This window comes from Acanthopagrus latus, chromosome 6 (assembly GCF_904848185.1).
Source record: "Acanthopagrus latus isolate v.2019 chromosome 6, fAcaLat1.1, whole genome shotgun sequence".
NCBI lineage: Eukaryota > Metazoa > Chordata > Actinopteri > Spariformes > Sparidae > Acanthopagrus > Acanthopagrus latus.
In genome coordinates, this window is record NC_051044.1 from 21,705,907 (window position 1) to 21,717,122 (window position 11,216).

Below are 11,216 nucleotides of genomic sequence, written 5' to 3' on the forward strand. Positions count from 1 at the left end.
CAGAAAGTTGGTTAACACAGTTGTGACTGTGTGTGTGTGTGTGTGTGTGTGTGTGTGTGTGTGTGGGCTCATGCTGGGGTTATTCATCCTGTCCTGCTGTGTGTCTGAATAACATTTGAATGCATTTGATTTCCATTTACACTCATCGAAAACAGGATGTCGTTGCATCACAGGCACAATGCAGCGGCGCTGTGACGCAGTGCCGTCGACACTTTCCAAACACCAGAGCACAACTCGGCTTCATAGGAGCCAGGATGTAACTTCTAACTAACTGTCAGTAGCGTTTACACATGCACATGTTGTACCAAAGACTACTTGCAATGTGCCAATATCCTCCAATGTGCAAATGTGTTAATGTACTGTATGTCCCACACGAGCTGTATGATCGCTGTACCTCTGCAGCAGGGAGAGTGGTGTGTTGAATGATCTCCTCTATGGAGACTAGCAGCAGTGACGCTGCGCAGAGGGATGAATGATGCCCTGAGAGTTAACTTCTGCCAGACGTCTGCTCTCTCTTTCATCTTTTATTTAATCTTCCTCCAGACAGGTGGAGGGAAGAGGGAGACGAAAAGGGAAAGGGCAGGTGCAGCAAGTTTTTATCTACTATACATATAATTTAGTTACATACCTTTCTGCATTTACCTCTAATAAGTTGAAAACATTTCTTTTTGTTGGTACTTCATGTTTGTTTAGGTTGAATTTTCCATTTCTCACTTCTTACAGTGCTGTGCTTATGCTCTGGTAACGTTTAGGCACAAAACACACCTGGTTTGAAAAAAAAAAAAAAAAAAACATGGTTTGGATTAAATTCCCTGTTGCCACAATCACCACAAAAACAGCTGGAAATATCTCCCTGGGCGTCCCATAAAAAATTCCAGTGGTGTGACTTGGACAGCCGTTTGGCAGCCTTGTTAGCTTGCAGTAGCAACACCGCTATCCCCTCCTCTCGCTGATGTGAGAAGTAGCTAATAAGTATATGAGGTGATTGTGAAATGCCACTTTTCATACAAATGCCAATTTTGGTTGTTAGGAATGTTAACTGCTCTACATTACATCCTGTTGCCTGAGCTGATTAAGTAACACGCACAAAAAGACACTGCGACAGTAACAAAAAGTGAGAATTCACAGAACTCAAGATTTTAGACTTGAACATGCACAACTAGGCACAGACACACGCTAAGTCTGAGAAAATATAAACGTTTTCTGACTTTTTCTGCTTTTAAGACCTCTCTGTGCCTGTAAAATCCCTTTGAATGAAAAAAATGTGAGAATGAAAAAATCCTTTTTCTGGTTGCTCACGACTCAAACTGTGATTGGGGCCACAGCTTTATTTTTTGTTTTAGCTTTATTTTAAGGGTCTGCAAACCAAATGGGTTGTCACTTCTGCATCAAGGGATGTGCTGAGAAAGGCTCCGAGCTGGGGAGCAAACAAACATATCAAGAGAAAATGACAAAACCTAAAGCTCTACAGAGAAACACTGACTTCAAAAATAAAGAGCCGTGACGGGGTCAAGTAGGTATCGCTGCGGCAGCAAAGCCACTCACAGCCTGAGCAGAGAAAGAACATCTCATGGGTTTCCGTAAAGCCACATGAGTCACATCGAATGGTCAGATTCAAACAAGGCAATAAACGATCTGCTACCACATACACTGCAAGATAACTGTCTCTCTGATCAAATGATCAGATGATACAGATTTATGATGGGGTGTGTAATTTCACTCATATTCCATCACCGCACGTCATTTCAAAATGAAGACGTGAGGATGACCTGATGCCAAGAAAAACAGATAGAATGACATGAATAATTGAATCCGTGCGAGGCAGGGGGCTAAAAACAGACACCAAGTCATCATTATCTGGGGCTCTTAATTAGACAGAGATGATCAAAAGCTAATTGTCGGAAATGATCCTCACAGGCGGCGACAGCCTCCTACCTGCATCTGAAGGCACTGTGGAGAGGAGAGTTATTTTTCCTATTATGCAAATAGCTTTGTCGCATTACCGTTCATTATCTAAGCTTTGCCTTCTGCTGTACAGTACTTACCAAGAGTCACTGGCCGCATGAACACACGTTCACAATTCCGGTGTTTCAAGATATTCTGAGATGCTGGTAAATCTCCTGTCCTCAGTCGATGCAAGGTGACAGGGTAAAACTCTCACTATGCACATCGTAGCGAGGGCCAGTCATCAGTAATCACTTGGTGCTTAGCAGGTTGTCCATGAGTGTTTCTTGGTTTAATGACAGTGAAGAACACAGAGAAGACAGAGAGGGTTGCTGTTAATATTTTGAGTGTGTGTGTGTGTGTATGTGCGCGTGTGTGTTTATAACCGTGGTCAGGAAAAAACGGAAAAATCATCATGATCTACTTAAATATAACATAAATGAACTAATAACTTTAGTTACTGTATCTTTGAATTTGGACTCAGTTTTTACCTCTCACCTTGGTGAGCCTGACTTTGCCAATGTTTGCTATGTTTTCAAATATTTATATCAAAAGATACACAGCTCAAAACAAGCTTCACAACAGCTAATTTGAGCTAATAATGAGCTAACACTTAGCTGACGATGCTAAAGAGCAGAATGGAGTTCTGTTGCTTCTGTCAGTTTATGAAGGCGGCGCTAGCTTAGCCGGAGCAGGTGAAACAGCTTTTTTAAATATTACTGTCCTTTGGCTGCTGTGGCAAACAAATTTCCCCGTTTGTGGGACAATAAAGGAATATTGACTGACTGACATTTTAGTGCTTACACTGTAGCTAGCTAGCTACATACCCTTGCTAGTCAGCTGCTAACAGTAGCTAACAGAGTCATCTTCTGACCAAAGAAAGCAGCTCAGCTCATTTGTATTAATATCAGCTATTGCGATATTATTTATTCTTTGTACGTTGATGTGCCTGGTCCAAAAGGGGGGAAATTTGGCTCAGTTATTCGTCGTGGTGTGATGTAGGTTCATTTTCAACATCTAAACAAAGATGAAAGCCAAAATCGACCTTGTTCAATTTGCACAATGTGTCTAAACGCTACTTAAAGTCACATGCACCAATGTATTTACAATTTTCTTGGATTGCAACAAGTGGCTGTTCAGGAAATATAAAACAAGTGTGAGGTAAAATAGATATTTAGACTGGGACTTTCAATGGTCCTGAGCCATTGTTAACTAAAATTTGCTCCACTTGTACTTCTCTTGCTGTTATAGTATAAATGCCTGCTAAGAAAAAGTTCTTGTGTGTTGGGAAGGTGAACAGAATTATTGGAATTATCAATTTGAAAAACAAGATAATGGATGTCAAACACATGCTAGTGAGTTTTCAGGTTGTGGCACAAACCACAGCAGACAGACTCACACCACTGCAATGCAGATTTTAGTATTATGAAGGTTTAGGATTTTAAATGTGGGAGCTGTAAGAGCGTGAAGCAATAGCAGTTATTGTGTCTTTAGAGTTTTTACTGTTAATGCTGTTATCGCACTTTAAATGGATTTAGTTCTTTTGCATTAGATGCACAGTTGGGAATCCCTTAAGGACACAGCAGTTTTTAACATCCTGTAAGAAAAAGGATGCTAGAGGAGAGATAGGAAGATAAATACGCAGGCATACATAATCACATGCACACACAAAGTTTACACACAAACAAACACTTATCGCAGACTCTCAGATTCTCTTTACGTTAACATTAAAGGACACAAAATTGGCACCAACATGAAAAGCACAAATCTCCAAAGCATATCCAACACAGACGTGTTTTATAACAAGTATGTATAAACTCTGGTCGTATGTTGCTCAAAGAAACAGACCAGCCAAGCTTCAGATCACTGATCATTTTTTGGACTGTATTCATCTGCAATTACAGAACAATGGTCTGAAGACAATCTAGGTCTAGATTGTTAGATCTTATTTTTATTTTCCTTTTTTCCAGTCCTTCCATAGACTCCTTATGCCAGCTCACAGTTCTTCCATATGTTACAGTAAAATTGAGAAAAAGAACCTCACATGAAGTGCAAACTCCTAACTACTCGCAGCCAGAGCCAAATGTTTTTTATGGCAAATTTGAGAGTGCTATGCAGTGTGACTTAGTGTTGAAGCAAGCGCATAGCTCCGTCACAATATGCTTTGATTAAAGGTGGGCGATGAATATAACAACAGCAAAACCTTCACTTGGCTGAAGTGACTTTATTCTCCATTGTTTTCCGTGTCTTGCTCAAGCATTTGTCAAATTGTGGACGGGGGGAGATGTGGATTGAGCCATTAACCCTACGATTAACTGTGATTACAGTCTGCGGAGACTGACTGGAAGTCAATACAATGTCCACAGTAATGGTAGGAGTGAACTGACCAACACAGCATATGTCCAGGTTAATTAACACATACAAGGTCATGCACAATGTCAGTGACATGGTAACCAGCATGTCCTGTCACACAGTAACACAGGTTAAGATGTAGCACTGCTGCTGTTCACTCTGTGGACACTATTGTATTACATTCACCCTGAATCTGTTATTCATTAATTTTAACTGCACTATTAGAAAGTGTTGACATGTTGAGGACCACCTGAATTAGACTTACTGTAATGGACAAATAAAGTAAATATGTGTAGTCTGGTGTGAAGCGCGGGTGGTTCCGACTTAAATTGTAGATACCATATTTTCCAGACTATTAATCGCTCTGGAGTATAAGTCGCATCAGGCAAAAAATGCGTCACGAAAAGTGTTGGCCACATTACTTTTAAAAAGTAATCAATTTTAGTTATTAGTTACTTCTCCCAAAAAGTAACCAAGTAAGTAACTGAATTACTCCACTTAAAAAGTAACTAGTTACTAGGGAAAACAACTATTGTGTTAGGTTTTTTTCTTCCCCCCTTTTGAGCTCGGCATTCATTTTGGCATACTTGGCAGCTATGTATATAGAAAATGTCTGTCCGCATGGTGGACCGGCACCTGCTCTCCCTGGTATTTTGCCAATGAGGGCTCTGAAGGAGTCTGAGTCAGCTGTTGATAACGGGAGCATGTTCTCATCAACATACCTGCCTATCATTGCATTCAGTTCAGTCTGTGTCACAAGTTTTTGTGAAGCTGGAGCAGAAAAATCCAGCTTTAGCTGCTTGGACGGCATGGCTGCGTGCCCTTCTTTGTTAGTGGAGCTCACGTTAGCCACACCTGGCCTGCTGTCATCATCAACAGTGTCAACAAAGATGTTTTTGGCCACTAGTTTTGTACAAGCGTGCATCGTTGAGAGATGCTTCATTAGATTAGAGTTGCGAACAACGGACGTGGACAAACACTTCGCTCTGGGACATAATGTACACGTTACATGTACGTTCTTGCCTTTTACCTCAAGGAGAGTCGTGAGTCGTGTCTGTACTTCCACTTTGAAGATGCCAACTTTCCCTCTGGACTCGCCATTGCTGCAGCTTATCTGCGCTAGTTTGTGTGTGTGGTTTGTGTGTAAACTGAACACTGCCTCTGATTGGCTCACGAACTCTTACCCTACTTTAGCCAATCATCATCACTTTTGCGGTTGTCTCGCCGCTCCCTCCTCCCTCAACAAATAAAAAAAAAAAACAGCTTTGCAGCCCCTGTAGCTGAGAGCTGTGTTGGATGACAACAGCTTCCATGAGTAGTTTATAACGTGCCACATTTAATTGTCGGTAACAGCGTTGTAACGATGGTAATAATAATTAGTTACATTACCCGTTACTGAAAAAAGTAACACCATTAGTAACGCCGTTTATTTTAACAGCGTTATTTTCATCACTGGTCATGAAGAGGAAAAAAAGCATATTTAAGTCGCATTTATTTGGAAATTTATTTCACAAAATCCAAGAACAAGAACAGACATTTAATCTGGAGAGGCAAGTTATTCAACTACACAATTGCACAAAGAACAACAGGCTTAATAGGTGTCCGGTATGTTAACGTAATTAACAGTTATTCAGCTACACAATAGCATAAAGAACATACCTAGGAGGCTGAATAGGCTAAATTAACATAACAAGCCAACGAGTCCAACAAGCAAGTTACCAGTAAGTTGTCACAAGCCAAGAGCACCCTCTTGCGGCTGTAGATGGCAATGTTTACTCCTTGGTTGATGTCAGTCTGTATGAATTAACATTGAAAAACATGTTAAATTATATAAATTTTGATATATAAGTCGCACCTGACTGTAAGTCACAGGACCAGCCAAACTATGAAAAAAAATGTGACTTATTGTCTGGAAAATACAGTATGAAAGACATCCAAACAGTGTGAAGAGTAAGTGAGTACAAATAGAGAACCTATGTCGTCCTTTGCCTACAGGTTCTGTAGCTTTTCTTGTGCATTACACTCAACAGTGTGGCTGCTTGAGTAGTGTTTAATGTCAAACTTCCACAAAGGAATAGTATCACTTTGCATGAATGCACCAAGTGTTTCAAATGCCTTGTAGGCCTGAATAATATATTAATGCACAACTGCCGAGCAGATGCATACTAGCCTATGTATTTATAATATATGACAGACCGTCCACAGAATAAACTGGCAGCTGGTGCTGATTTTCCCAGCAGAATAATGACTGGGATTCTCACATCCATGTGGATTTTCTCCACATTGTACCCCTGTATTGGTGTATGGCTTCTTAATTGCATCATTTTAGGGTGATGTAGTGTAATGCATTTCCAGTGTTTTTCATCAAGTCTTCAGGGTAGGTTCAGTCTCTGTTAGATGAGACTCTGTATCACAGAATGCAAACACATGACTACAAAGGCCCCACTTTGCTGGATGCTGGATATGTAAACTCATCACAGATGATCTGAGACAGAATGGTCCTCCTCATGTGGTCAGCAGCCTTTTAACACCACAACTCATCCCACAGTATTGAAGAAGAGCTATATCTTGTCATTGTTGTTCATAGGGGTCAGAAAAGCATTATGGCTTTGTTAGCTTTGTACGATAGCCAGTCATGCTAATCCTTCAGTCTCCTCCTTTGTCGCAAAAGCTGCTTCTGCTCCCATTTGGCTGATTTCATTCTGTACCCCCCCCCCATCTCTAAATGTCCATGCTAGCATTAAGGAACCATCTGTGGCTGTGTTTCACTGGCCACTGGCTCAAGGCTCTGGTTTTTAAATAGAAGCGATGGAAGGGTGAGCCCCAAATGGAGCATGGTCAGGCTTTGGAAATGTTTGTGCAAGAGTAAGCATTAATATATGAGTGCATTAGAGGATGAATATTTTTATATGGATACCCACTAGAAAAAGAAAAAAGGAATAAGTCCCCCAAGCTTCTGTAAGCCATCACTCTGGACTCATCATGCTCACCAGCTACAGCATGTGTAGCTACATCTCTATTACGTCCACAACCTTTCAGTACGCATGTCAGTACAGACTTCTGCTATTGCAAAATGTCAGCAAAGACAGCTCAGTCTGTATATATATAAGTCTGCTTGAACTCTCTACTCTACAGTACAGTAACTGTGTTTATACCCCGTGAGTTGCTTTTAATATAAATGTGTTGGTTTCAAACATCATGACTTTAAAACCTGCATGGCTTTTGTACTTTGGATAAAAAGCTTTGGAGGAAGGCCATACAGTGAACATGTAACAGAAGGCTGTGCTTACAATTGTATTTTCCAGTACATTTGTGTGTGTGTGTGTGTGTGTGTGTGTGTGTGTGTGTGTGTGTGTGTGTGTGTGTGTGTGTGTGTGTGTATTGTGTGTGTGTGAGAGAGAGAGAGAGACAGAGAGAGAGGGAGCAGTATGAGAGATGTTGTGACGGAGGGAGAAGTCAAGCACGGAGAGTGGAGAGGAAGAAATTGAGGTCAAAACGCTGTAATAACATAAAATAACATAACTCATTACAACATTACAGTACATGCCCTCGTCTGATGAGGGCATCTGAGTTTTACGGATGCTAGTTAACCTCCACCCGGTATTTCTTTCTCACACCCCCCTGCACAGTTAATGTATGTAAAGACTTTGCCTTTGTGCCAGTGTGTGTGTGTGTGTGTGTGTGTGTGTGTCAGTGTTCGTCTGCAGTTGAGTCACAGGTCCCGTGACTGGGCAGATGTTGACATGTTGAGTTTGCTGATCAGAATAGAAAGAGAGACGTCAGCTTGAGAACAATACTGAGAAACAAACCACTTTTGGTTGGGGCTGAGTGAGAGGCAGCACATTTTTCTGACATTTCTTCTGGTGACATTTCCTAAATGAGAGGGAAGAAAAATACTGAGAAAAATATGTCTTAAAAAGGAAACAGTGCAACATTTTAGCTCCTCTTCTCAAGATAGACCTGAGTAGTCGGTCGTCCTTTGCTCGGTTTCGCACATGAAATAATTGGTGTGACCTCTGGGAGTCGAACAGAGATCAATTATGTGTGTTTTTGTGTCAGAGCCGTCTTGTTACAGTCTGGCTGAGGAAAAGGTCAGAGAGAAGGCAGCAGACTGGGCAGGTAGGACTACGTCAAAGGTGTATAACTGAGAGGTGGATGAAAGTAAATAAAGGCTCTTCAAAATGACATACTAGCGTTGAGCCCAGAATTTCATTATAACATTGGCTCTGTAATCTAAACACGTCTTTTGTTTGAGTTCAAAAGGAATAGAGAAGGTGCTGATTGTGTTGGCATGGAAAGTAATTTCCAGATGTGAGATACCGCTGGAAGATGAATTGTGCAATATTGGTTGGTGTAAGAAAGAGGGCTGGGAGTTAGAAGTGTCATCTCAGCAAAAACAAAATGGGCTACATTAAAGACGGCGTTGGATTTTCATTTATGTTTTGGTTGAAATACAATCGGTGTAATGCATGGTGTAATAAGAAAAATGTACCGAGTGATCCGCCGTTCGCTTCCATTTGTTCTGGGTCAAACAGGAAACAGATTCCTGTGGTCGCTCTAAAGAGGCAGAGAGATTAATTCATTTAATTCTTAATCTGAACGGGATCAAGAATACAATTCACAATACTGCACCGTTACAGTTACACGTAGGGCAAATCCTACACAGGTTACTTTTGAAAAGGCATCGTGATGATTCCTACAGCACTTTAACCTGATTGCACAAGGATAAATTCCTGCACTGTAATGCAGCTCCGATTGCTAAGAGCAGAGGCAAGCTTTTGTCTGTGGCAGTAAACTCCACTGGGCATCATCAGCCATCAGCCTCTCCCAGTGGCCCATAAACACCCCTGCGCTCCTGTCACTGGCTTCAAGTCTCATTTGTCGCCATTCACTCCGGGGACCAGAGTCATGGAAGGAAGGCTGGCTAAGACCAGAAACAAGGTCTGCACAGTCCCACTGTGACCTCCTGACAAATCCTGAGCTCTGCAAAGCTCAGCCATTGTATCAGCTCAGTGTAGAATTAATATTTAATGTATCTAGTGTATTGTTTTCCACATGTTTGCTCTTGAAATTGCCCTACAGTACATACGACTTGCTGGATTTGAACACTGCAGTTTGAACAACTCCGATTGTTGGTGCAGAAGGTGAAATAGCAACAAAAGCACAGCACACAACACCTGAATAACCACAAAGAAATGTGTTTTGAATGTTTACCACGCTGCTTTAAATTTGTCTTTGATTGGTCTTAACTTGGGCTGTAATCTTTTTTTCAAGATGCCAAGCACAGACTGGGGCCTTTTAGAAGGATGTTTTACTGATGCAAGCAGCATTGTTCTATGTCTGATGGTCGCTCTGTCAGTCAGTCATCCATTCTAGGCCAGGACAATCTTGCAACTATTGGATGGATTGTCATAAAATGTGTGGTTGAACATTTTTAAACAAATCCGATAATTTTGTTTACCTGCAAAACTAAGTCGATTCCCATCAGCTTTAGCTGTATTTTGTATTAGGTGCTATTGAGCTAATGTTAGCATGCTAACACAATAAAGTAATGAGGTTAACAGAATAAGCATTGTCCAAATAAAATATTAGCATTTAGCTTGGAGCACTGTAAAGCCTCACAGAGCCCTTAGCATTTTGGGTTCTTTTTTCATTTGGGTTCTTGCTCCTGTTTAAAATATCATGAATACAGCTGTCTAGCTGTTTTTGGTTTGTGTGATTGCACATTGCAATTTTGTGCTATGTAATGCAAACATGACATGCTGCATAGTGAGTTATGACATTTGTTATTTCCACAACTGTCAAAGACTCACCTGGAGCCCTCACACAACAGAAATAATACCACGTCTGGATGCAGCAGTGTCAGATACACAGTACGACATCACTTTGCATCATCTTTATTTTATCATTAAACTAATGAAAGTTTGGATGATATGGTGATTTAATTTGGTGTAAACTTGTAACATTGTTTTCCTCCTGAGCAGCAGCTCAATCAAACAGACCAACTGCTCTGCGACGTTAGCCCGGCCTTGTGTGCGGCCTTGATGCATAAACCAACGGTTTTATATCTTGTGTTATGGCCCTGAATTTACAAAAGTGTAAAAAAAAAAAAAAAAAAGAGACTGTTTTGCAGACAACAGTTTATTAGTCAAAAGATCTCCTGTAGCTCTTTTACATTGTGTCCTTACTGCATGCAAGCAAACTTTCAGTTCCCTGACAATCCTCCCTCCAGCCAGCTGGCACCATATTTAGGTTTTTGTAGTTAAAGGAGATGGTAGCAAGGATAACTCTTTACTTAAACATCAAACCCAGCAATTCTTGTCCATGTCACACAGGAACAGGAAACAAAGCACCATGTTGCACTGCGCAGCACTGCTGGACACTCAAACAGTGAAATTAATCTGATTTTGTCGCTGATGCTAGCTCACATCACTTGCAGTTACGACACAGAGTGAAGTGGAAGTCAGCAACAACTGAGGCAATGAGGTAAGTGTATGTGAACAAGTAATGCAAATAACTTGATAACATAAATGATAACAGCCACATGCACATACACACATACACAACGAGTACATGCACAATCCTGGGTATTTCTTGCCTCTTACTAGTGTGTATGGAGCCCACAGCCATTATAGCCTCATTTACAATCTTTTAAAAGTGCACCACTGGAGGTGATAATAAATCAAATTAGCTGAGAGAAATGTTTAGAACTTGTTTGTATCACATTTTAGAGGTGTTGACAGGGCAATATATAGCGCTGAAATCCCACCCCTCCTGATTGAACTCACACATACACTATACAGTGTGATGTGTACCTCACACAAGCTGTGAAATTGTATAATGTGCTCATTACAGGCAGCGAGTGCTGATTATGTGCATTAAGAGAGACTCAGCCAACATGATCAAAGAGAAAGATTTTG